The sequence below is a fragment of the Balaenoptera borealis genome (genome assembly GCF_965194805.1).
Source record: "Balaenoptera borealis genome assembly, chromosome: 8".
NCBI lineage: Eukaryota > Metazoa > Chordata > Mammalia > Artiodactyla > Balaenopteridae > Balaenoptera > Balaenoptera borealis.
The window spans coordinates 10,544,575-10,571,748 of record NC_138865.1 but is presented as its reverse complement, the minus strand read 5'-3'; positions in this window follow the sequence as shown (position 1 = coordinate 10,571,748).

Below are 27,174 nucleotides of genomic sequence, written 5' to 3'. Positions count from 1 at the left end.
TGTGCAAAAACATAAAAAGACTATGAAAGGTGGAGAGAAGATGGCCCACTATGTAGGGGCTTTGGGTCCCGAGGAACCTGGTAGTGAGCTCCTTGGGTTTTCTCTTTGCCTCACCTCTCTCAGACTTGGAGCTAAGAAGCTGCCAACTCAAAAACATAAATGACTGCAGATAAAAAGCCCCCCCAAAAGCTTGCTCTCTCTAGCCAAAGGACCAGATAAGGGTCAGCCTAACAAGGGACTTCTCTGGTGGCACAGTGGTTAAGAATCCGCCTGCCAACGCAGGGGACACAGGTTTGATCCCTGGTCCAGGAAGATCCCACATGCCGTGGAAGAACTAAGTCCATGCACAACTACTGAAGCCCACGCGCCTAGAGCCCGTGCTCCGCAACAAGAGAAGCCACCGCAATGAGAAGCCCGTGCACCACAACGAAGAGTAGCCCCCGCTCGCTGCAACTAGAGAAAGCCCCACGCGCAGCAACAAAGACCCAATGCAGCCAAAAATAAATAAAATTTAAAAAAAAACACCTAACAAGATAGAAAACATTTAGACAACAACTGCTCTACTCCAACCAAATATTATGGAAAAAAAATTGTGGCCCCACCTCCACCCATGCCAACAAAAGCCAAGTGGGGAGCCTAGATTTCCACACTTTTCAGGGAGTAATGAGGCATTCCAACACACCTCCCTCCAACCATAGTGGTGTCAAAGAAGACAGAGTGTGGACCAAGATGTTCAACCCTGCCAGGTTATAACACTGTTCATCAAAACCACCACCACCACCCCTCCCCATGGTGTCAGCGGAGAATACACTGGGAGTCTGCCCTGCCACCCCTATCAGGCAGTCATGAGGCACCCTCCCACTCCTCCTGGGTGGTACCAAACATTGCCTAGTGGAAAGTCATGACTTTCACCAGCATACAACAGTAACAAGACCAGCCTCCCACGTAAAACTGTCATTGGAGACCACGTGGGGAGCAGTGACAAGGCACTCATACCTCTCCCAGGCAAGTCAGTATCAGTGAATGCCTAGTAGGGAGATGCAACTCTTACAGCTCTCCAGTAGTAATGAAGAACTCCCCACTGTCACCAGAAGCTGAGAGGGGAGCCTAAATTTTTACTTCCATTTGGCAATAGTTAGGCAGCATCCCCCCTTCTCCTGATGAAGGAGTGTCAGAGGAAGCCAGCTAAAAGAGAAGCTGTTTGGGTTTCTTGGGGTTTTTGTTTATTGAACTATAGCTGATTTACAATGCTTCAGGTGTACAGCAAAGTGATTCAGTTATATATATAAAAGGTCATATGTGAAAAACCTACAGATAACAACAAAATCAACAGGGAAAAACTGAAAGATTTCCTTCTAAGATCTGGTACAAATCAAGGATGCCCACTCTCAACACTTCTTTCCAACATAGTACTGGATAGCCTAGCTAGAGCAATTAGACAAGAAAAGGAAATAACAGGCATCTAAATTGCACAGGAAGAAGTAAAATTATCTCTGTTTGCAGGTGACATGATCACATACATGGAAAAATCCTTAAGACTCAAAAAAAATTGTTAAAACTAATAAACAGATTCAGTAAAGCTGCAGGATACAAATCAATACACAAAATCAGTCACATTTCTTTACATAAACAGCAAATTATCTGAAAAGGAAATTAAGGAAACAATCCTATTTGAAATAGCAACAAAAATAATAAACTTAGGAATAAACTTAATCAAAGAGATCAAAGATTTGTACTCTGAAAATTAGAAAACATTGATGAAGGAAATTTTAAAAGATATGGAAAATTAAATGACATCCATGTTCATGAATTGGAAGAATTAATATTGTTAAAATGTCCATACCACCCATAGTGATCTACAGAGTCAATGCAATCCTTATCAAAAGCCCAACAGCATTCTTTAGAAATAGAAAAAAAAAATTCTAAAATTCATCTGGAACCACAAAGCACCCTGAATAACTACAGCAATCTTGAGAAAGAAGCACAAAACTGGAGGCATCACACTTCCTGATTTTTAAATATATTACAAAGCTATGTTAATTAAAACAGTATGGTACTGGTATAAAAAGAGTCATATAAACTGATGGAACAGAATAGAGGGCCCAAAAATAGATCCACAGATCTACAGTCAACTCATCTTTGACAAGAGTGCCAAGAATACAGAATAGGGAAAAGACAGTCTCTTCAGTAAATGGTGCTGTGTAAACTGGATATCCACATGCAGAAGAATAAAAAAGGACCCTTATCTCACACCACATACAAAAATCAAGTCAAAATGGATTAAAGACTTAAACATAAGACCTGAAACTATAAAACTACTAGAAGAAAACCTAGGTAAATAGCTTGTTGACACTGGTCTGGGCAGTGATTTTTTTGGATATGACACCAAAAGCACAGGCAACAAAAGCACAAACAGACAAACGGGATTGCATCAAACTAAAAAGCTTCTACACAGGAAAGGAAACAATCAACAGAATGAAATGATAACCTATGAAATGGGAGAAAATGTTTACAAACCATATATCCAATAATGAGTTAAAATCTAGAATAAATAAGGAACTCATACAACTCAATAGCAAAAACCCAAACAACTCAATTAAAAAACAGGCAAAGGACTGGTATCTAGAATATATAAACATTTTTAAAAACCCTCAAAACTCAACAGTTTGAAAAAAGCAATCCAATTAGAAAATAGGCAAAAGACATGAGAAGATATTTCACTGAAGAAGATACACAGATGGCAAATGAAAAGATACTCATCATTAGCCATTAGCGAAATGCAAACTAAAACCACAATGAGATATCACTACACACTTAGAACGACTAAAATAAAAGGCAGTGACGATACCAAATGCAGGAAAGGATACAAAGAAACTGGACCACTCATGAACTGCTGGTGGAAATGTAAAATAACACAGCTACTCGAGACAACAGTTTGGCAGTTGCTTAAAAAACTAAACATGCAACTATCACATGACCCAACAACTGCATTCGCAGGCATTTATCCCAGAGAAATGAAATCTTGTGTTGCCACAAAAGCTTGTACACAAAGGTTTATAGCCCAAAACTTCAAACAATGCAGATGTCCTTCAACAGGTGAATGGTTAAACAAACTGTGTACATTCATACAGTGGAATACTACTCAGCAATGAAAAGAAATAAACTATTGATACATACAACAACGTGGGTGAATCTTCAGAGAATTATGCTAAGTGAAGAGAAGGAGAAGACAGCTATCTACAAGCCAAGGAGAGACACCTCGGGAGAAATCAACCCTGCCACTGCCTTGATCTCGAACTTCTAGCCACCAGAACTGTGAGACGATAAATCTCTGTTGTTTAAGCCACCCAATCTATGGACTTTGTTATAGCGGCCCTAGCAAATTAATACATCTGCCTTTTCAGATTGGATTGTTAACTAGTGCTATACAACAAAAGGTCCCACAGGATCCTAACCCAGGATATAGCCTGGACTCGGAATCAAGTCAAGCTGGTCAATTCTGTGTCTGCCACTTCCTAGCTATGTGACTGGGGAAAACACTTCCTGTCTCTGGACCTTAGTTTCTTCATGTATTAAAGGTGGGTTCCTACCTCACAGGGTTAAATAAGGATCCAATGAGACTGGATGAAATGAGGTCAAGTTTAAGAAGTACCTGAAACCTGCAAGGCACTAAGTACATATTAGTTTCCCTTCCCTTCTCTTAAAGACTGCATATCCCCAGGTAGATTGATCCTACCGTCACTTGTAGACTGCTTGGTACTTTCACATATCTTCACATTTTCATCTAAGTTTTACTTGATTTTCAATTAAAATAGAAAGGGTAAACATGACCCCATTTTATAGAGAGGAAGAATGAAATAACTGGACAAAATACAAAGCTAAATATAGAAGAGACTAGAACCCAAGCTTCCTGTTTTTCTGTGACTATAGAAGGGTAAAACTTCCAGACGTGGAATGTGGCTGTCCCCATGTAGGATAGGAATATCTGTCCTTGGAGGAAGGGGGAAGGAGAGTGATGACCATGTTTGTAAAATTCTGCCAAACTGTCTAGTAAGAGATACTAAAGTGTTTGACCTAGTGATTCCACTTTGGGGAACAGCCTCCAAGAAAACCCACAGAAAAAACACTAATTTATGCAAAGAGGCTCATGATGGTTTCACAGAGAGAACTGAAAGTTTGGACATTCCTCAAATGCCCCCCTCGGCATGTACCACCACTCCCCACTACCAAAATTAGGGAAATGGTAAAGGAAATTATAATAAACCAATATGCTGGACTATTGTGAAGTTATAAATAATATAACTAGATATATTATATATATATATATTGATATATATATATATCTATATATCAAGTAGATAAATGATTTTAACACATGGAAATGTGTTTGAGAAAAAAATCAAGTGATAAAAGCCCTACACATGATTGCACCCACAGAGGGTGCATCTGTGCAAACATTAATCACCCAGCACTGACAGAACCACAGTGAAACTGATGCTATAGAAAGAAAACGTTTCATGCATTAGGTTCTTTAATATGTAAAGTCACTTAAGTTTTTAAAATGTAATGCCAAAAGAGTTCTCCCAACACGCACAGGGGGACGGCCACTATTTTAAAACTACCTCTTTGCCAGAGCTATAGAGAGTGTAAAAAGTCCCTCGCGGTCTTTCTAGCAGTAAATTTACCTATTTTCAAATAAGCAGAACAAGCAGGAGATGTACGTCTGCATTCCTAAAGCTCTGTGTTTTCTCCTCTTGATGGTTTTGGAGTCCTGCCCTCTCTCTGTGTAGATCTTCTGGCTAAAAGCTCCAGTGAGGACTGTCCCAGGAGCCCTGAGCAAACACAGCCTTGACCTCCAAAGCCCAGAATTCTGGACTGAGTCTCCCCCCTTACTTCTATCCCACAAAGCCTTCTCTTTGCCCCCCAAAAAAATCTGAGAAAAAGACATTTAAGTAGGATGCCTAACTATAAGAGAGTAGGAGTTTTCCCAGATATTTTTTTTCCTTGTATGGAGGCAAGGGGACCTTGAGAATCTGAATTCTGAGTCTGAATTTGACCTGGCTTGGCCCAATGCCAATATTTCCAAGTTGGCTCTGGACCAAGTTATTTAAGCCTCAATTTCTCCATCTGCAAAATGAGGATGCCACCATCAACCTGCTGGGGTGGTGTGAGTATAAACGTGCGAAAGACTTGGTACCCAAAAGATAAACAATCACCCGATCCTGCCCGCCCCCTCTATCCCTCTTGTCAGGCTCCAAAGCTATTAGCACAGTTTTCAGTACTTAGCTCCTCAGCTGTGTTTCTCTCAATAGATATTTTCACTGATGGGAGAAAGGTCCTGGAAATGGGCAACCTCGCAGAAATGTTTCTAATTCTTTAAAAGCCCCACGTGAAGAAAACTATACCCTCCAACAAGGAACAAGTAACAAGTCTTCTTCAGAATAAGGAAGGAAATAAACGAGCACGCTTTCCCTCTCACACACGCCTTGCCCAGAGGAGGTGGCCACCAAGGACCCAGTGACTGGTCTCTCTCCACCTACTCCCCCCCCCCAGCACGTGGACCAGGCAACCAGGGACTTGAGTTCGACTTCCGGCTTCCGGTTCTGTTGTGGGCGGAGCCTCCGGGCGGATGGCTAGGGAGGCTGAGCCTTCAGTATCCCAGCAGCCTAACTCTAAGGGGTATCCCCACCCCGCAAATTCATCCGGACTCGTTCTTGCAAACACACGCTTCATTCCATCTCTTCTCAGAACCTTCTCTGACTCCTCTCCCCCCCCCATTTCTAAAAGAAATCCTGCCCAGCGCTTCCGTCTGACCTTCACACGGCTTGGTGGCCGGCCTCACCCTCCTCGTCCAACCTTGTCCGTGAGCCCCTCCACTCTGTGGGCCCCGTTTCCCAGCCCTCCCTCTCCGGCCATACTCACCTCCATCTCAAGCCTTGGCTCTTGCTTTTCTTCCCTTCTCCTTCTCTCCATGCAAAACCAGTGTGCCTATTCAAGGCCAACTTTATTAGTCTCTGAAGGCTTCCCAGACTACTGCAGACCCCCTTTCCCGGCTCCTGGTACCTCAACCCCTCCCTTCACCCCCATTTCACTGAATGATGATTCCCTCCGCTCAGGAATCACCCTTCACTGCCTCACCACCCGCAGGACTCAGAATCTTCACAAACACAGCTTCCACTGTGTTTCAAAATAAATTAGTAAACAAGGACCCAAGGGCTTTTTCCTCAAAGGAGAATTAAAGGATTTGTTTGAAGACTCTTTTTCATTTAACAATGTACAGGGATCTAGCTTGGGGCCTCCTTCTGAAAGCAAGAAAAATACAAATTTCTTTTTAAAAGGCAAACATTCCATTTTTATGGATTAAATCTGATCCTCAGGATAGAGGCTTAGTAAAATATATTTGTAGTACTTTCTCTTAACACCAGAGATAACTGGTTAAGATAACACAGGGATCGTGCTGGGGCATGGCTAAGCCTCAGGAAGAGTGAGGAGAGGAGGTCAAAGGCCAGAGGGGAAAGAGGACTAGACACCTACACACTGGCTAAAGTGAGTTCTGGAAAACAATTTTGTCAAGATCATCATACGGCAGATTATATATTCCTCATGGAAACTACATTATAACTGGAAGTTAACTGAGCACCATTAACATACCATGAAAGCAAAGACATATTCAATACTATAAAATAGTTCTCTAATTATTTACAAGAAATATGTATGCAAGAATTGGCATAAATATATCATATATATGATATATGCTGATTAAAAGAGGGGTTCATGGTACACCCATAAACACATGAATGCACAATTCTACTGTATCACAAATTTTTATCTACAACTAACATATTAGTCATAACAACTATAAACATTGAATGAATACTAACTTTCCTTCTTGGTATTTGGACCAATTTTGAGAGAATGGTTTGGATGTTCCAGTTATCCTAAAGAGATAATTGGGAAAGTTTGAACAGATGTAGCAAAGAGAAGTATTGAAATGATCTGGTTAATCGCAGAGTGACCTCAGAGTTTGTAGGTGGTAAGCAGAGCAGGTGAGGGTGGCGGGAAAAGTGTGAAAGCCGAAGAGAGTGCCCCAAATTATTTTGGAAGGAGAGAAGAATGCAAGGAGTCATCCAACCTTTAGTGAAATTTTTGCTGGTAGGAGGGGGAGAGGAGGACCAATATAGATACTGAGGTGCAAGCAGCCCACATTCTCTTTGTGGTGGTGAACTCTGTGTGTCAATTTGGCTGGGCTCTGGTGCCCAGTTGTTTGGTCATACACTAGTCTAAATGTTTCTATGAAGGTATTTCTTAGATGTGATTACATTTAAATCAGTAGACTGTGAGTAAAGCAGATGACCTTCCAGAATGTGGGTGGGCCTCATCCAATCAGTCGAAGACCTTAAGAGTAAAGATTGAGGTTTCCCAGAGAAGGAATTCTCCTCAAGATGGCCGGATAGAAATGTTACCTGAGTTTCCAGTCTGTCACCCTGTGGAATCCAGGTTCAAGATGGCGGCATCCACTTTTACCCAGCTTAGCGACCTGCCCTACAGATTTCAGATTTGCTAGTGCCCACAATCACATGAGCCAATTCCTTACAATAGATCTAGAGAGATAGATAGGTAGGTAGGTAGGTAGGTAGGTAGGTAGATAGATAGATAGATAGATAGATAGATAGATAGACAGACAGAGAGACAGACAGACAGACAGATATGTATATCCTGCCATTTCTGTTTCCCTGGAGAACCCTGACTAATATACTAATAAACTTTCTGTTTCCCTGGAGAACCCTGACTAATATACTTTCCCAGCACCAGTGGGCCCCAGATGGGAGCAAGTTATACAAAGAGGGGCCTGTACAGAAGAGAAACTCCAAAATATGAGGAAAACTATGGCTGAGGACTCCAGTTCACTCCATCCATAGATCTCTCTTCCAAAGACAAGAAGAGACTTCTGAGGTTATTGGACAGCCCTGGACACCACACTTTTCTTTTCTTTTTTTTTTTTTTGGCCATGTGGCATGCAGGATCTTAGTTTCCCAACCAAGGATCAAACCCACGGCCCCTGCAGTGGAAGCACCAAGTCTTCACCACGAGACCACCAGGGAAGTCCCCGGGCTGGCCTTGATATTGCTTTGGGCAGCAGAATGTGGTAGAAGTGGCCTTGAGTGAGTTCTAGAACTGAAGAGGCCTGCAGCTCCCACTCTCTCTTTTTTCACAATCAGTATGTAAAGAAGTCCACACTCTCCTGCGGGAGAGAGGTCACACAGAGGGAGGGATCCCGAAGGATGAGAGGCCGTGGGCAGAGAGAGGTCACAGGAAAGAGACCCAAGAGCCCCCAGATAACAGCCCCACGAGGCTCCCTCGACGCGAGTAGCTCAGACTGCATCCCTGCTGACACCGCATGGAGCAGAGACCAGCTGGAGCCACTGAACTCTGCCCACATCCCTCACCCACAGAGTCATAAGCAACAAGATAGTCATTTTTGCCCACAGAGTTCTGAGGTGCTTTGCTACATGGCAATAGATAACTGATCCATCGTGACAGAACAGGAGATGAAAATACAGCTCAATTAACTGAGAGTTTTCAGGACCCAGTCATAGAGAGTAAACAGGAATTCAGACTATAACTGGGCCACCTGACTCTCATCAACTCAGCCAAAACAAGACAAATCTGACACCAAATTCTCTTTTTTTTAATTGAAGTATAGTTGATTTACAATGCTGTGTTAGTTTCAGATGTATAGCAAAGTGATTCAGTTATGCATATATATATACACGTATATATATTTTTTTCAGACTCTTTTCCATTATAGGTTATTACAAGATATTGAATATAGTTCCCTGTACTATACAAATAGTATAGGGGAAGTCCACCAGGGAAGTCCATCAAATGTAATTTAAACTAGGTCATCAATTCAGGTCCATTCCAAGAAAATTGACATTTGCTGAGATAAGCTGGGGACATTTGCATACTGAGCCCAGCCAAACTGGAAGCAACATCAAATAATAAATTATTAAAAATATAAAAATTATTTTAGGGACTTCCCTGGTGGCTCAGTGGTTAAGAATCCACCTATCAATGCAGGGGACACGGGTTCGAGCCCTGGTCCGGGAAGATCCTACATGCCGTGGAGCAGCTAAGCCTGTGAGCCACAACTACTGAGTCTGCGTGCCACCACTACTAAAGCCCGCATGCCTAGAGCCCATGCTCCGCAACAAGAGAAGCCACTTCAGTGAGAAGCCAGCGCACCACAACAAAGAATAGCCCCCGCTCGCCGCAACTAGAGAAAGCCCGCGTGCAGCAACGAAGATCCAATACAGCCAAAAATAAATAAATTTTAAAAAATAAATAAAAATAATTTTATAGTTTATACCCAAAAAAGTAATACACTTTATTTGCAAAGTGATAATAGGACTGATTTTTTTCTTCTACTTTTTCAGTGTTTTCCTAATTTTCTTAAGTAAATGTGTGCTTATTCATAATAAAAATTAACTTTTAAATGAGTAAATCAGAAAACAGAAATTAAATTATCATTATGTTTAGTCCACTGGATGCTTTTTTTCAAAGTGGTATTAAGGCAGATGTATTGTTTCTTCAGCCTGAAAGAATCATTCACCAGTTTTCTGATCATCAGCTAGATATGATGTGTGGTCCCGCTCTCTGACAGACAGAAGCCAAGCATCTAAAAGCCAGTCAACCCACGTGCCCAGCTGGCCAGCTTCCCTGTTTCCAGCTGATCCTTGGAATTTAATCTCAGTCCCAGATTTATGGGTGAAATTCTCCCATCATACCCCCCAACCATATGAATGATCAAAATGGCTCTAGTTTCATTATTTGAAATCTTTTCAAAGTTAAACTTCAAGAAACACCTCTGTTCTTATTTGAGGAGGCTTCACCTTGATATCTTTCCTTAAGAGAGTCTAAAGTTGTCTTTAAATTAAAATAAGATCTTCACTCCTCGATCTACCATAAAAATCCTTCACCGCCTGGTCCAGTCTGCCCTTTCAGCCTCATCTCTAGGTTCTCCCTGGAACCCTGTTTCTCAGTGTGGCTGGTAGAGCATCCGTATCAGAATCACCTGGGTCTGATTAAAATGCAGATTCCTGAGCCCATGTACTGATGCAGAATTGAAAACAGGTTCCCCAGGTGATGTTCTGGTCCACAAAATCTTGAGAGTCACTGCTGCCGAGCCAGAAGACTGCTCACCATTCTTCCAGCATAGCATGTAGTTTTGTGCCCTCTGCCTAGAACGCTCTGTCTTCCTCCTTTGCTGATGCCTGCCTATTTTTCTAGACCTCGCTTAAATGTCACCTGCCCTCTGAAGCCTTCACTAGCCCTCTGAGTGTGGACTGAATACTTGTATCCCCCAAAGTTCATCTGCTGAAGTCCTAACTGCCATGTAGCTGTAATTAAGGTTACATGAGGTTCATAAGGATGAAGTCCTAATCTGATAGGATTAGTATCCTTATAGGAAGAGACACCAGAGAACTCACCCCCTTCTCTCTCTGCATACACACAAAGAAATGGCCTCCAAGCCAAGAGAAGGGGCCTCAGAATGAAATTTACTCTGCCTGAACCTTGATCTTGAACTTCCCAACCTCCTGAGCTGAGAGAAAACAAATTTCTGTTGTTTAAGCCATGCAATCTATAGTATGTTGTCAGGCAGAATAAGTCATTTCCTTGACTGGTCCACCACACTGATCACTTTGTACTGTCATTAGCTGGACACTTCTCTGGCCTCTGCTGGACGGGAACTTTGTGAGGACGGGGATACCTTCGTCACAGAGCACAGGGCCCCATCAGAGCTGAGTGCAATAGAGGAGAGGTCAGGCTGCAGGTAACTTAGGGCCAGGCCAGGAGGGTATCGAGGGCGGTCTAAACACAACGTGTTGGCAAGACCATGAACTTTCAAGTCCAAAAAACTGTTTCAATCCGGCACTAGTCCTTACTGGCTCTGTGACCCAAGGATGTCACTCAAGCCTCCCTGAAGCTCTACTTCCTCATCTGAAAAATGAGGATGGTACCACCTACTTCCCAGGTGGGGTGTCAGATAAAAGGCAGGATATGCAGTTAAATGTGAATTTCAGATAAATAACAATTTTTTAGTATAAGCATATTCTGTGTAATGCTTGGGACATACTTTTACTGTGAAAAAATATTTCTTCCTCTGTAATGAACTATATGGGAAAAGAATCTAAAAAATATAGATATATATGTGTGTGTGTGTGTGTGTGTGTGTGTGTGTGTATAACTGATTCACTTTACTGTACACCTGAAACTAACACAACATTGTAAATCAACTATATACTCCAATAAAAAAAAGTTTTAAATATTATTTCTCTGAAATTCAAATTTAACTGGGCATCCTGGTTTTTTGTTTGTTTGTTATTGTTGTGAAATCTGTGAAGCTCTCCAGGGGTATTGTGAAGATTAAAGAAAATGATAACAGGGGCCTGTCAGCAGCATGCATACAGTAGGCGCTCTGTGGTAGTACTTACTAAACAACAGGACACCGTGAACATTACTTGAGCAAGAGCATGACAGAACCATCCATCTTAGAGGTTCTAAATTTAGTTCTGGCCAAAAACAATTATTTGAGATTTCTTAATGTGCCTAGAAGTATAAAGTTGAACTCATTTAAAATATATCACGTAAGTAGCTTTCAATTATAACTTCATCTTTTGCAGGTTCTGCCCCAGCAACTTTGTAATCTAGTGGTTTTTGAAGTGTCTGAAGTCTCTGCACATAATGAATGGGGATAATCATCCTCTCCCAAAATGCCTTGGCTTTGATGATACAGTGTTAGACATATGGCCTGACTCGAATGACAATTGACTAAATCATTGTTTCCGCTCAATTAACTTCCAGCCCCGGGGAACAGAGCCTGAGTTCTGAGCTCAGGTCTCCTGACAAGCCCCCTCCCCATTAACAGCCCCAGATCTCAACCCCAGGCTTTACTTGAAGAATGGAATATATCTTCCTTTCATAGGTGACCCCTGCAGCAAACAAAAAATTTCACAAATTTGCAGAGAAATCATGTAAAACTTAAAACAGGTGTATTTAACTCTCGCATCACTAAAAACACGATGCACAGATCCACTAGCCAGCTATCCCCCAGTTATTTCTCCTCTCTTTCCTGGACACGTGGCTATACAGCTGGAGACAGGCTCTCCCAGTTTCCCTTGCAGCCCAGTGTGTCCGTGGACTTGTTCCAGCCCCTGGGTTGTAGATGAAATTGACGCGTGTGAGTTTCAGGCACGTGGTGAGAACCGCACCTGCTACTCTGGGCTCCTGGATGAGGTCATGGTGCAGAGGCCACCCACCTGCCCTGGACCAAATCGTGAGAGAGGAGTAAACTGCTATGTTCTCGAAGCCATCAAATGTTCTCGAGTAGCTTTGTTACATCAGCCTCACGTTTACTCTAACTGTGAGAAAATTAGTCCATGTAACTCGTTTCGCTCACATCAATTACAAGAGTGAAATCCAAATGCCTTGATCAAAGCCTACAGGACGCGCATGATCTGGCGGCTCCCCCTGACTCTGCAAACATGAAGCCCCTGCTTCTTCTGCTTCTGCCTCCTTTCTGACTCCTCCTCAGTAAGTCTCACCTGCTGCTACCGGCTGAATGCTTGTGTTCTCTCCAGATTTATATTTTGAGCCTCTAATCCCCGGTGTGGCTGTGTTTGGAGGTGGGGCCTTTGGGCAGTAACTGGGTTTGGATGAGGCCATGGGGGTGGAGCCCCCAGGATGGAATTGGTGCCCCTCATAAGAGGATGAAGAGACCAGAGCACTCTCTCTGCCAAGAAGGCCCTCTGCAAACCAGCAAGAGGGTCCTCGCTAGAACCCAACCACACTGGCACCCTGATCTGAGACCTCCAGCCTCTGGAACAACAAGACATAAATGTTTGGTGTTTAAACCATCCAGTCTGTGGTTTTTGTAGGGTGTCTCACACCCTACATCTCTACCTGCTCTACTGATCTCCTTCTCGGCATTGATCACACTCTGTAATTTTCTTGTTGATGTATTCTTGTACTCGCTCATTGGCTCTGTCACTATGTAGGCCCCCTGACAGCAGCGGTATTCCCTCTCTTGTCCCCATTGCATCCCTAGCACCTGGAGCAATGCCTGACACACAGCAGTGCTCCATAAACATGTATCAAAATAATGAATTATTGATTATTTATATAGAGAGAGCTAGAGATAGAGATAGAGGCCAAGGGGCTAAGAATGAGGAACGCCGGACCTGGGGATGCGAGCAGACATCTGGAGGGGACACCAAAGGAAGCCCTCCACCTAGACAGCTGAGAAAGTCTCCAGAGACCTTCTCTCCACCTTGACTTAGCTTTCTACCCCCTACCAAAACTCCAGGTCTGCTTCTGTCAGATTCCTGAGGCCAAAGGAGAGAGGGCGAATAACAAAGGAACAAAGTAGGATTAGACTAACCTGGCCCTCTGACGATTATAATTCATTGAGTTTCAGGTCCTGTTCTAAGTGCTTCTATTTAATCCTCACTATGGGGTAATCCTATCTCTGAGGTAGGTCCTGTTATATCTTTCGAAGGGATGAGAAGACAGACACAGAGAGGTTACAGGATAAGCCCAAGGCTGTACAGCCAAGATTTGACGTTTGAGGTCTGGCCTCAGAGCCGGTGCTCTGACCCCCTTTGCGCACTGAGGGACAGAATACTTAATCCACAGCCTGCACACTGGCCCCGTGCTGGAATGAGGGACACCAAGAGTAGCTAACTGCAGCAGAACGGCAGGACAAGGAGTCCAAGAGAGGTGGCCACTCGACGCTCAGCAGCACCAGGCTTGCTGGCAGGAAGCAGAAAACACCACATCGAAGCCTGTGGGGATAAACAATAAGGTCCTACTGTAGAGCACAGGGAACCATATTCAATATCCTGTGATAAACCATAATGGAAAAGAGTATGAAAAAGAATGTATGTATGTGCATAACTGAGTCACTTTGCTGTACAGCAGAGATTAACACAACGTTGTAAATCAACAACACTTCAATTAAAAAAATTTTAAAAAGAAAACAAAGATGCCTGTGGGACCTGGTGTGAGGGCAGGGCCACTTCCAAAGGGAGGGGAAATCTGTCTACACTCTGGACAGTGTTATGTGTGTAAGGCTGCATCTATGCTATGTCTACGTGATGCATCGTGTGTGTGTGTGTGTGTGTGTGTGTGTGTGTGTGTGTGTGTGTGTGTGTGTGTGATCAGAATAAAGGTTAGAGCTGCCTTAGATACAACTCTAAGGGTAAAACCTAACTAGAGAAACATCAACTTGTGACTTGGCAACTGAAGCTTCTGTGCCCTGAGCCAACAGTCTCTGTCATCACTGACAACAAGGATTTGAGACCCCGATGAGAGGCAGGAGCTCTTCCCTTGCTACCTTGAACCCTACAGTCTGCTCACAGAAACTGCCTTAAGATGCTTCTATTTCATTCTTCAATGCCTTGGCCCAGCTCTTTGTCAGTTTGGGAACTGATTAGTTCCAGAAGCCCAAGTAAATTCAATCTTCAGTTCACAAACCCAAGGTAGTGAGCATGGGCTGAATAAGTAACCACACAGACCTAAGGAAAAATTAAATTATTTTTTTCTGTTCTTTCTTTTTCTTTCTGATATCATCTGCAGGGACGTGCCACAGTGAAAGGTTAGGACTGCTTGAAATGAGGGTTCTTCCCTCTACTGAACTAGTGTCTGAGTTCCCAAGATACAATCATATCTGAACAGCAGGGCCTTGTTGCTCTCCCTGGAACTCCTTCTTAGAGCTGCTTCCCTGTTAAGTCACTCTCTCAAGCAAGGCCCAGCATCATCTCAAGAGCTAAGATACTCAGCACAGCAGCAGCCGTGTCTCACTCTGGGTGTCTTGTGGAAGTGAGAAGAACCACGCTGCATGCAGAAGAAACTGAAATGGTGACTCACTCTTGCTTTCTCCTGGCACACTCGACTCAAGACTAAATTTGTTCCCGCAGAACAATAGGGAAGAAGTATTCACTGGGTTGAGTGTGAGACACCATTTCAACAAAGAGAGATTTCCAAGCTATTGACTCTAAAGAGTAGAATGGGGTCCCCAGCCAAGAGGCATCAGATAACAGTCAGAGAAACACAAAATAACAAGAGAAAGGGAAAAAAGAGCCACAGACACAAGAAAAAGAGCAGGGAAAAAAGAGAAAACATCCAGGAAAGTAAGAGACAGTGTGGCCAGCAGCAGCAGCAAAGGGCTTGGAGGAGAAATAAGGGGAGAAGATAGTTACCTGAATCCACATAAAGAAATTGGGGAGTTCCCTGGTGGCCTAGGGGTTAGGATGGTTTTCACTGCCATGGCCCAGGTTCAATCCCTGGTCAGGGAACTGAGATCCCGCAAGTCACGCAGCATGACCAAAAAAAAAAAGAACATCACTAAATGTAACTACATAGGTAAATATAAAAGACAGTTTAAAAGGAGTCAAAAGGAACAAACTCCCAGTTATAAAATAAAAAGTAGGGCTTCCCTGGTGGCACAGTGGTTGAGAATCTGCCTGCCAATGCAGGGGACACGGGTTCGAGCCCTGGTCTGGGAAGATCCCACATGCCGCGGAGCAACTGGGCCCGTGAGCCACAACTACTGAACCTGCGCGTCTGGAGCCTGTGCTCCGCAACAAGAGAGGCCGCGACAGTGAGAGCCCTGCACACCGCGATGAGGAGTGGCCCCCGCTCGCCGCAACTGGAGAAGGCCCTTGCGCAGAAACAAAGACCCAACACAGCCATAAAATAATAAATAAATAAATAAACGCAAAATTTATATAAATAAATAAATAAGTAAGTAATGGGGATATAATTTTAAAAGTAAAATTTAAAAGACAGTTTAAGTCTTAAAAAAGAATATTAATACCTGAAAATCAAAAGACATCTCCAAATGGGTCATGAATGATATGAAAAACCAAAATCAGAGCATCATCAGAACCTGGGAAGCACCTAGAAAAATATAAGTCTGGTAGAATCAGGGTAAATATAATCTCTGAGCCACACTTAACTAAAGGTTTTTAGAAGGCTCTTTGTAGGGAAGAATTTAAAATTAATAATACTTTTGCATTAATATTAGGCATGAGTTAACTCTACCTTAAAGTATATTTAGATTTTTTTTCAATATTTTTGATTCAATTATTCTTATGTTCTTGACTTCAGAAAATTTTAGGTTAAAGACTCTACCATTGCAGTGATCCTTAAACTGGGGACAGCCATGAACTTATTTGATTATCTATTAAAATGTATATGTTCTTTTCACTAAAAAAGGAAAAGAAATAGGGGAGAAGAAAAATGACAGGTAAGGCTTAGAAGGAAATAAACAGACACAGTAAGAGTCAGCCAGAAATGGTGATAGAGACAGACATGCAGAGATAAATGCAAAAACCACAAAAAAACAATAGGCAAAATGACCATAGGCAGAGGTCCTGTGTCTTAAAATAAGCCAAAACAGGGACTTCCCTGGCAGTCCAGTGGTTAAGACTTTGCCTTCCGGTGCAGGGGGTGCAGGTTCTATCCCTGGTCGGGGAGCTAAGATCCCACGTGCCTTGCAGCCAAAAAACCAAAATATAAAAGAAAAAAGAAGCAATATTGTAACAAATTCAATAAAGACTTTTAAAATGGTCCACATCAAAGAAATCTTTAACCCCCCCCGAAAAACAAAAAATCTTAAAAAAAATAAATAAATAACCCAAAACAATCAGTCAAAGCCCTTGGTGGCAAGTATGTCATTGAAAGACCATCTTTTAAGGGAAGACTGCAGGTGAACGTCCACGGTATAATTTCATCCCACCTGTGTCTCAAGTATGCCATCCCCAGTGGAAAAGCCTGGAAAGACAGAGAGCCCTCAGGCTCATGCAGCCAAGTGAATCTTGCACAAGTATTCATGCCCTTGAAGAAGAGTGGGTGATCAGCCACAGGTAACAGCAGACCATTTCACTTCAAGGTAATATCAGATGTTCTTTCCCATCCACCCTCTTCCCTTTGTACCCAGTGAGCGTGTACACAGCATCCTCTGGAAGGTTCCAATGAGCATTAACGGGGGTAGAGATGTGGGTGGGAACGTGGAACATGGGCAAGGTTGAGGGATATTTTCCCTCAATGACTGTCAGGTTTTCCCCATATTTTTTGAAATATTTCATTTTCTGTTTCTAAGCTCTAAATTGCTGATAAATACAGAGGTCCCTGGCTATAGCCTGGTTACTAACCTCAATTTTTTCCTGGCTTCACCATATTTACTCTAAAGGTCTAACTGGTTGCAAATAACCTCTCCTTTGCAAAACACTCAACAGTCATCAGAATGTATTCATATACACTGAGTAAAGGATGTTCACAGAAACACTTTAAAGAAGGTAGGGCCACATATGAATTTTCTCTACTCTACAAAAGGAAGCCCAGAAGAAACTCGTGGAAGAAATTCATCCAAGGTCTCACAACCCAGCCAAGGCAGAGACAAGACCCAAATTTAGGTCCCCCACCCAGTGCCCTTCACTGCCGACTATATTTCCTTGGCTGTATCCCTGGGGTACAGAGCTTCTGATCTCACCCAGTTTCCCTCCTTTTGCTTCAGATCTTTGTTGTTGTTGTTAAATTTATTTTTGTTGAAGTATAGTTGCTGTACATGGTCTTTGGTGTTTTTAATTAAAATATCACATTACTTGAGTCCCTACCTAGATCCCATCATCCTTCCTCCCTCTCCAGAGATAACCACTCTCCTGAACCCAGAATTTGTCCTTTCCGTGTATATTTGATAGTTTTATTACTAGGCTATATACATACAAATAACCTAACGCCTTGTTTTGTAGATTTCAAAATTGTTTCTATTATTCCACAACTTGATTTTTGCTTTCCACAATTGTTTCTGAGCTTTGTCCATACCTGAGCTCTGATTCATTCATTTAAACTGCTATTAGTATTCCATGTCCTCACCTGTTTTCAACAGCCAAAAGCCACGCGGCAAGTCCAATGTTTCCCTTTTTTCCACCCTCCTCCTCAGGACTAAGCATCAGAATTTGGAACCAGATGGGCTCCATGAGCCCTCCTGGGCTTTCAGTGGGCCCATCCCCTGCTACGTTTCAGCCTTTACTAATTTCCATTGGGGTTTATCCCGAGTGATTGGATTAATGAGACTTGATATTGTCATTTCACTGCCATCTTCATAATTAGTTCTCAGTGGAAATTGTTATAGTCATGACCCTCCTCAGTAGGAAGAAGTCAGGATCAAATTCCGGGAATAGAGCTTTCGAAACTACATGAAGCAGGAAATTTGAAATGGGACCTGACTCATTGCTCCTCAAGAAGATGACTAAAACTAGGTAAATAAAAATAAAGTAAAAGTTGTGGTTTGGGAATGTTGGGAAAGCATGTGTATGTAGGGATGTCATATTCTAAAAATATTCTGATACAATAATTAAACCAAACAATCATTATCTGAACACTCATTTTGGGGGAAAACCCTAGGAATTATATGGCATAACAAAGCAATAAAATGGCTTGTTTCTTGGGATAGGTGCTCATGAGAGTTGCTCATTGTCTATGCTTACCTCTACTGCAGCCCTCAGCATTACATGATAGCTGTTTACAAGCCCATCCCTCCTATTGCAAACTTCATGATGGTGGGATCCATGTCATTGGTCCCTGGAGCCTGACACATATTTGGAGTTCCATTTGTCAAATGAACTGTTTAGTAAGAAAAGAAGAGTAGCACCAGTGAAGTCCTATTGGCATGTAAGAATCTCCTAGAGGCTGCCCATGAAAAAACGAATCACACCAAGCTACTAAAATCGCTGCAGAGCAAGCTCAAATATGGCAGCCATGAGAGGAAGGGGCAGAAGCGCATCTACAGATGTGATGAAGCCAAGTTCATTCACTCAGCAAACACCAGCTGAGTGAGGACCTGAGGAGGAACAGAAACAGTCTAAAGGGAAGGGAAGGAGGGAAATATATAGTTACTGAACCTCTACTTTCTAAGCTTATTTATGTTGGATATAGTATTTACCACACAGAAAAGTGGGTACAATCTCTATTTACTCACGAAGATACCAAGTCTCAGGGAGGCTGCCTTAGATAACCACTATCATTTCGCTCATCAGTAATAAACCCAGGATGCAAGCTCAGTTCCATCTGACCTGAAGGCCAATGGACTTTCCATAGCAAACGTGGCATCTCTCCAAGGTGAGGAATGATTCCTAACTTTGAGGAGCTTATGGTCCAATAAGGGAGATCATTTTGGCTTAATAAAAAAATAATAATAATAATGACTAATTAGAAAATGAACACATTGCAAGAGGGAGGAGATATGGGGATATATGTATACATATGGCTGATTCACTTTGCTATACAGCAGAAGCTAACACAACATTGTAAAGCAATTATAGTCCAATAAAGATGTTAAAAAAAGAAAAGAAAAGAAAAGAAAAGGAAAGGAACGCAGAGACTGAGATGTCAACATGCCTTATAACCAGGTAAAGTTTAGCCTATTAAATTTTGCCTCCTACTACTTCTTTCCTACCTTCTAGAAAAACACCATGTCAATTGTTCTCATTTCTTCTGTTTCCTCTACCTAGGATACTTTATTTACTCACTCTACCTGACCACATGCCTTGCAGGTTTGTCATGGACGTGTTCACTTTTGGACCACCCAGAATCTGAAGCTCTGTCCAACATTTGGGAAATTCCCAACCTTATGAATTTTAGTGAGAGGCAGAGCCCACCTCCCACTTCAGAGGCCAAAAATGTCAATTGGTCATCTTCTGCCTACCTTGCAGCTAGAACACAGCTCAAGTTCTGCCAATCAGGCATACTCACCACAGACTTGGAAACAGGAGCAAGTGAGGTGAAGAAGCAAGGACCACAGATGATTCTGTCTGGAAGTTTAACAAGATTGAGGTCCTAGAGTGAAACTGAACAGGAGTGGGCACAGAAGCCTTTCTGTGTCCCTCATTTCTTGTTTGTAGGGAATAGACCCCAGCCACCATGACCTTCCCTGAGTTCCAAAGGGCAGATTCAAACAGCTGCTAATCAGGGAAGGGAGGGGTTGCAGAGACAAGGGAGGAGCAGCCAAGAAACAATAGTGCAGCCTTGGGGCAGGGTCCTGGTTCTGCCTCAGTTCCATAAGCGAGAAAGAAAAAGCCAAAGGAAAGTGGGATGAATGTTTATCAAAGATCCAATGGTGTGTGCCGTAGTCTACCCATGAGACCAGCCAACATCTCCATATCTGACAATCGAGCTCAAAGTCCAGGATCTTAGACCCAAACATGCCTTCTCAACGTCTGGTGACCTGGAAGCTTCAGAACACATTATTTAATTCACTCAGTTGAATTCACCCAATAAATAGCGATAAGGAAGGCATAGGATAAATGAATCAACATGGTGCAGAAAAGGGAAGAAGGGAAAACACAAAGCAAGCACCAGTCCTAACATGTGCCATATTCCACTGAATAGGACAGGTACTCTGGTTGGCAGAACAGTGAGTTCCTTTGCGGGTTAATCCAGAAATCCCTGGTTCTACTTTTGGAATGCTCCTCTTTGTCCCCTGGCCTCTGTGATCCCTTGTCCTGGCCTCTGAGAGAAACTTCCAGGCCCACTGTCCTCACAGCCCCCTCTGAGGTGGGCCTTGAGGAAGACAGCCTTCTGGGAGGTGCATGGCTTTCATGGTCTTTTTAAAATTGATGCAAGTAGTTTTTATTATTATGAGTAAGACTACTATGTACATTCTGCACAGTTCTTTCTGTGGATATCAGAGACCATCTTTCACTTAACAGATTGGAAAAGATCAAAAACTTTGATAACACACTGCATTGGCAAGCCAGTACTGGCAGACACTTTCATATATATGCTGACAGGAGCATAAACTGTAGCTCCTTCCATGGAGGGCAATTTGACTAAATATATTACTCATAAGTACATATGAGTAATTTTGAGATATATATAGCTATCTATCTATATACATTTGGTTATATACATATACATTACTCATGCAATATCTTTTGACTAATTCCACTTCTAGGAATTGATCACACAAATGTATTCACACAAATAAAATGACATTTCTGCAAGATTATTCACTGCAGCTGTGTTTCTAAAGCACAGGATTGGAAACCACCTAAATGACAATCAATAAAGGATGGTTAAATAAAGCATGGCACACCCATATAATGACGTCCTATACAGCTATAAAAAAAAGAATGATAAAGCTCTTAATTTAGGTCTCCTAGAAACATTGTTAAATTTTTTAAAAAACAGGTGCAAAACAGTATAAGGTAGTAAGTGTCACCTGAGTCAGAAAGAAAGGACAGTCACACATCTCTGGGAGGACCCCCAAGAAACAGATGACAAAAGTTGCCACTGGGGAAGGGAGCTGGGTGGCTGTGAGCATGAGTGGGAGCAAAACTTTTCACTGTGTTTCCATTCTTTTGTGTTTGAGCCATATGAACACGTAAGCCATTTAAAATCTTTTAAATTGAAGTATAGTTGATTTATAATGTTGTGTTAGTTTCAGGTGTACAGCAAAGTGATTCCGTTTTATGTATATATATATATATATATCTATTGTTTTTCAGATTATTTTCCATTATAGGTTATTACAAGCTGTTGAATATAGTTCCCCGTGCTATAGAGTAGGTCCTTGTTGTTTAGCTATTTTATATATAGTAGTGTGTTTCTGTTCATTCCAAACCCCTAATTTGTCTCTCACCCCCCTCACTATCCCTTTTGGTAACCAAAAATTTATTTTCTATGTCTGGGAGTCTATTTCTGTTTTGTAAATAAGTTCATTTGTATCACTTTTTTAGATTCCACATATGAGTGATATCATATGATATTTGTCTTTCTCTGTCTGACTTACTTCACTTAGTGTGATAATCTCTAGGTCCATCCATGTTGCTGCAAACGGTATTATTTCATTATTTTTTATGGCTTAGTAGTACACAGCCGTAAAATGTCAAGTGGTACACACTTGACTTTTAACCCAAGGTCACCTCGTGGTCCGAGATGGGTACTGGAGTGCCAGTCATCACAGCTAAGTGCAGGCAGAAGAAGGAAAAAGAAGAAAGGACAAAAAGGAACCTGTAAAACTGAATTATCTCCCTTTGAAATAGCCTTTCCAGAAATTCTGATGTCTCATTGACAAAACATAAATCCCATGTTCAACCCTACCAAGGGGACTGAGAAATGTAGTCCTTTATTCCAGAAAGCAACATATTCTACAACGTGTTACTAAAAAGGGGAAATGGATTTGGGGATAAATAACCTTTAGTCTTGCCAATAGTGGGTAAGGCTGCTGCTGACACTAGCTTCCGTTTGGCCTACAAAAGTTGGCTTTCCCAGTCCCTCCAGGCTCCAACTGTAGAAACTTCAGTTAATGCAGACATCAGGTTATAGGAAAAGATCTCTCTTTAAAAATTTCTATTTTCTTTTCTCTGTCTCTGCTCTAAGTTATTTCCTCTTTGGTAGGACTTTGCTGAAATCTAGATGCAAATGAACTAACACAATTTAGTATCCTGAATTTCCCCTGCTATTTGCCCCAATACTAGAGCCCCAGGTCTCAGAGGAAGAGCCACCCACGCTTCGTGGAAGCAGCAATGCCACTTGGCCTGCCTTGTGACCCAGTGAGACTGTTCCATGTGCCTGGGCCGAACTCATGTTAACCTAATTACAGACCCCAATGGATGCTCTGGGGCCACAGCAAGCCCAAGATGGAGAATCTTAGCAGAAGCCCCGAAGTTGTGGAGCAAAGTCATATTCCCTCTTCAGTACATAACCATTTTCCTTTTGAGGAAGAGAACACTTGATGGGGGGCCCCAGGAGGCCATGACAATGAAGTGTTTATGAGCTAGATTATCTGAACCACCTAGCAGCCATAAAATCGGAGGAGCTCAGCACCAACAGAAGAAAGCGGTACATGCAGGACTGGACCAAGCAACTGCGAGCCCAGTTTCCTGATGTCTCAGGGGGAAGTTACAGGTAAAAAAGGAAGACTATGGTGAGCCATGTGGTACTGGATAAGAGTTGAAGACATCAGTATGAACTCATGTTAACCTTATTACAGATACAGATAATATAGTACAGTTGAAAAGATACAGAATGATTATAGATATATGTGTACACATGGATTAGTATATACACATATATTTCATAGCTCTGCCCACAAAAAAGCCCAACGGCAGTAACACCCAAGTAGCAATAAGAACACCCAGCCCCCAAATCTCGTTATCTAAATACCATTTCTCTGCCTAGGGCTGAGGAATGGAAAACACAAGATGAGTCTGGAGTATTTTGTCGTGCCAGAAAGTAAGAAATTGTTCAAAAAATAGCAGAAGAGGGCATGTCAATGGCCAAGGCTGGAACAATTTGATCAGTGAGATAAATAACATAATACTGGATTATAATCCAAAGTAAAACATTTCATAAATAAATAAATGGGGAAGAAGAAGAAGCACATCATCCTTACAGAAGGATTCCAAATAATTTATGTAGATGATGCCCCATGCCAGAGGTGGAGTTTAATCCACCACTCTCAACCTTCACCCCCACATCCTTGGCCACAAGTGTGGACCAGATTTATGACTTGATTCCAAATATCAGAGTGTGGAAATGGGGGAAAGGTAACTTGAGACTGAAGAAGCCTGGCAAGCACAACCTTGATCAAGGTTAACCTCACCAGTGTTAAGTCATGTTGATATCATATACCCTGTGATATGATGTGACAAGAAGCATGCTTCTCCTCTTTGGTACTCTTCCCCAATACCAATAACCCAGGCTTATTTATTTATCAATAATTTGATAAATTATTTTCATATAAGTAACAGAAAGGAAAACCAACATGTCGGACAAACAAGGTCCTGAAGCATGAGCATCGATCATTTGGTCAAAGGCAGGGGACAAAACAAGCAGTAACAAGAAGAAACAAACCAAGGCAGGTCCCTACAGTCTGTCCTAAGGAAATAAGATCTTGTAAGGGGGGGAAGGGAGACAGACCTGAAAACTAATCTGAGTGCAAAGGGGAGTGCAAGAGGCATTCTGCAAAATACCTGACCAGTACTCCTCAAAACTGTCAAAATGATGAAAAACAAAGACTGTTACAGATCTGCTATACAATGAATGTCTATGCCTCCCCCCAAAATTCATATGTTGAAATCCTAACCCCCAAGGTGATGGTATTATAAGGTGGGGCCTTTGGGAGGGGATTAAGTCATGAGGGTGGAGCCCCCATTAATGAGATTAGTGCCCTTGTAAAGGAGACCCCACAGAGCTCCCTTGCCCCTTCTGCCATGTGAGGACACAGAGAAAAGATAGCCATCTATGACCAGGAAGTGGACCCAAACCAGACGCCAAACCCTCCAGCGCCTTGATCTTGGACAACCCAGCCTCCAGACTGAGAGAAACAAATGCTGTGTCTATAAGCTGTCCAGTCTATGCTATCCTGTTATAGCAGCCTGATCAGAAGGCAAGATCAGAAGAAACTAAGGAGACATAACAACTAAATGCAAGGTGGTATCCAGGATTAGATCCTGGAACAGAAAATGAGCATTAGTTTAAAAACTAATGAGATCTGAATAATGTCTAGATTTTATGTATTAGTAATGTGCCAATGCCAGTTTTCTACTTTTGACAAAGGTACCATTGTTATGCAAGATGTTAACAATAAAGGGAACTGGGTGAGGGGTAAACCACACTCTCTGTACTAGCTTGGTGATTTTTCTGTTTTTCCAACATTTTTAGTTAATTTCAGAAATAGAATTTGTCAAAATAATCTGACTCACCTAAATTTGACAAGGGAACTCCTTCCCCCAGGTACTCCCATAAGTATGTCCTTCAGGTCTCTGCCCAAACGTCACCTTCTCAAGGACTCCTTTGACCGCCCTATTAAAAATAGCAAACCCTATTTTACCTGGTTACTCTAACCTGCTTTGTTTTTATCCCTGGCACTTATCACCATCTAATACTCTACATATAATTTATTGGTTTATTTTCTTCCTTCCCACCTCCTCCAGCCAGAGGAGGGCAGGAAATTTTGTTCTCTGAATCCTCAGCACATGGATGGGTACCTAGTATACAGTTAGCACTCAATAAACATTTTTCAAATGAGTGAATGAACCTTCTTTTAAACTATTTAATTGGGATTTCTATTACTTGCAGACAAAAGCATCCTAACTAATATGCATGTACAGTGTTTTAAGTCAATGGAGAACCAGAACCACCTGACACAGGCAGGGCCACCATGGCTTCAGACTCTCAAGAATGATGATTTGGGTCACCGTATGGAGTGGCAAACCCCAGTCAACTGACAAAGAGAACAAGGGTTGGATGGTGCTGCAGAAGGACAGTCCCGATTATCAACCATGGCCTCATGAGTAGTCTAGAAACAAGAACTGTAACATCTCACCCTAACTTTTTTCCTAATGTGTCAAAGAAACATTTATGTATTTTAACTAATTTTACCCCTGGTGTCCATCTCCCTTTTCCTCATCACTCTATAAAGGATTTTGGTAGGTGGTCTACAAGAACGGCTTCTATCCCAAGACACTATAATGGGACCAAAGAGGTAATTGATGAGTATTTGGGTCATTCCTCTTTGGGGGAGGGATGGATACATTTTCTATTGTACTAATGCTGCACTATGTGAGTCTGGAGTTGTTAAATTTCTATTTGAAAACGTAAATATGGGAAGAAGTGCGTGTGTATGTGACATTGGACAACCATACTGGCGGACTCTGATGGACATTTATCTATCTCTTTGGCCACACAGCATTTGAACTCCCCACTTTTATAGCTAAGATTTATTGAGTGCTTATCATGTGTCAGGAACTGTTTCAAATGCTTCGTCTACGTTACCTAATAAAATCCTCACAGCAACCCTATGAGATAGGTACTATTATTCTCCTCCTTTTACAGATGAGGAAACTGAGTAACAGGGACATTTCATAATTTAATAAAAGCCATACAGTTAGTAAGTGACAGACCTTGAATTTGTATCCAGAGAGTTTGATCCCAGTGTCCACACTCTTAACTACTACTCAATGTTGTCCTCACTATATTGACTATATTCAGAAAATTTCCCATCTTGTGGTTTCTAGGGGAAGGCAGAACCCAACCGCCATTTTAGAAGCATTGAGAAAATTCCAGAAATTCACCTCCCCAGGCCCCCTGCAGGTCAGTCATGAGTACAGAATCTAGACTCCATCAATCTGAAGCAACTGCCCCAGACTCTAAGTCAGTAGGCATTTTGTAAAGATATAAAAATCACGGAGAATTTTTTCTGGAGGCAGTGGCATTGTACCAAGATTGAACTCCTGAGCTTGAACTCCTACTGAGATTGAACTCCTGAGCTTGAACTCCTACTGAGATTGAACTCCTGAACTCCTACTGCCCTGTCCAGTGTCAATGGTGTTACCCACACATGCAGTGTCTGGTGGTGGAGTCAGTCTGTCAGATAGATAGAACCAGTCTACAGCAGTAATTTTGATCCTGACTTCTGGCTGTATAGCCTCCAAGTCTAGTTTTCCAAGCCACTTCCCCCATGTGCTTCTCTGAGCTACCCAATATCTTTTTATAAGAATGATATTATCTTATTACTGAGTCTATTTTTTTCTTTTTTAATTGAGTTATAATTGACAGTTAACATTATATTTGTTTTAGACATACAACATAAAGATTTGATATATGTATACATTGCAAAATGATCACCACAATAAATTTAGTTAACATCCATCACCTCACATAGTCCCAATTGCTTTTTCTTGAGATGAGAACTTTTTAACTGTCTTAGTGACTTTTAAATATGTAATACCATAATATTAACTGTAGTCACCATGCAGTACATTACATCCCCAGGACTTATTTATCTTATATCTGGAAGTTTGTACCTTTGGACCACCTTCATCCAGTTCCTCCAGCCCCTACCACTCACCTCTGGCAACCACCAATCTGTTCTATGTTTGTTTGCATTCCACTTTTTTTCAGATGCCACATACAAGTGAGATCACACAGTATTTGTCTTGCTCTGTCTGACTTATTTCACTTAGCATAATGCCCTCAAGGTCCATCCAATTTGTCGTAAATGGCAAAACTTCCTTCCTTTTTATGGCTGAGTAATAGTTCATTGTGTGAATAGACCACATTTTCTTTATCCATTCTTGCACTGATGGACATTTAGGTTGTTTCAAT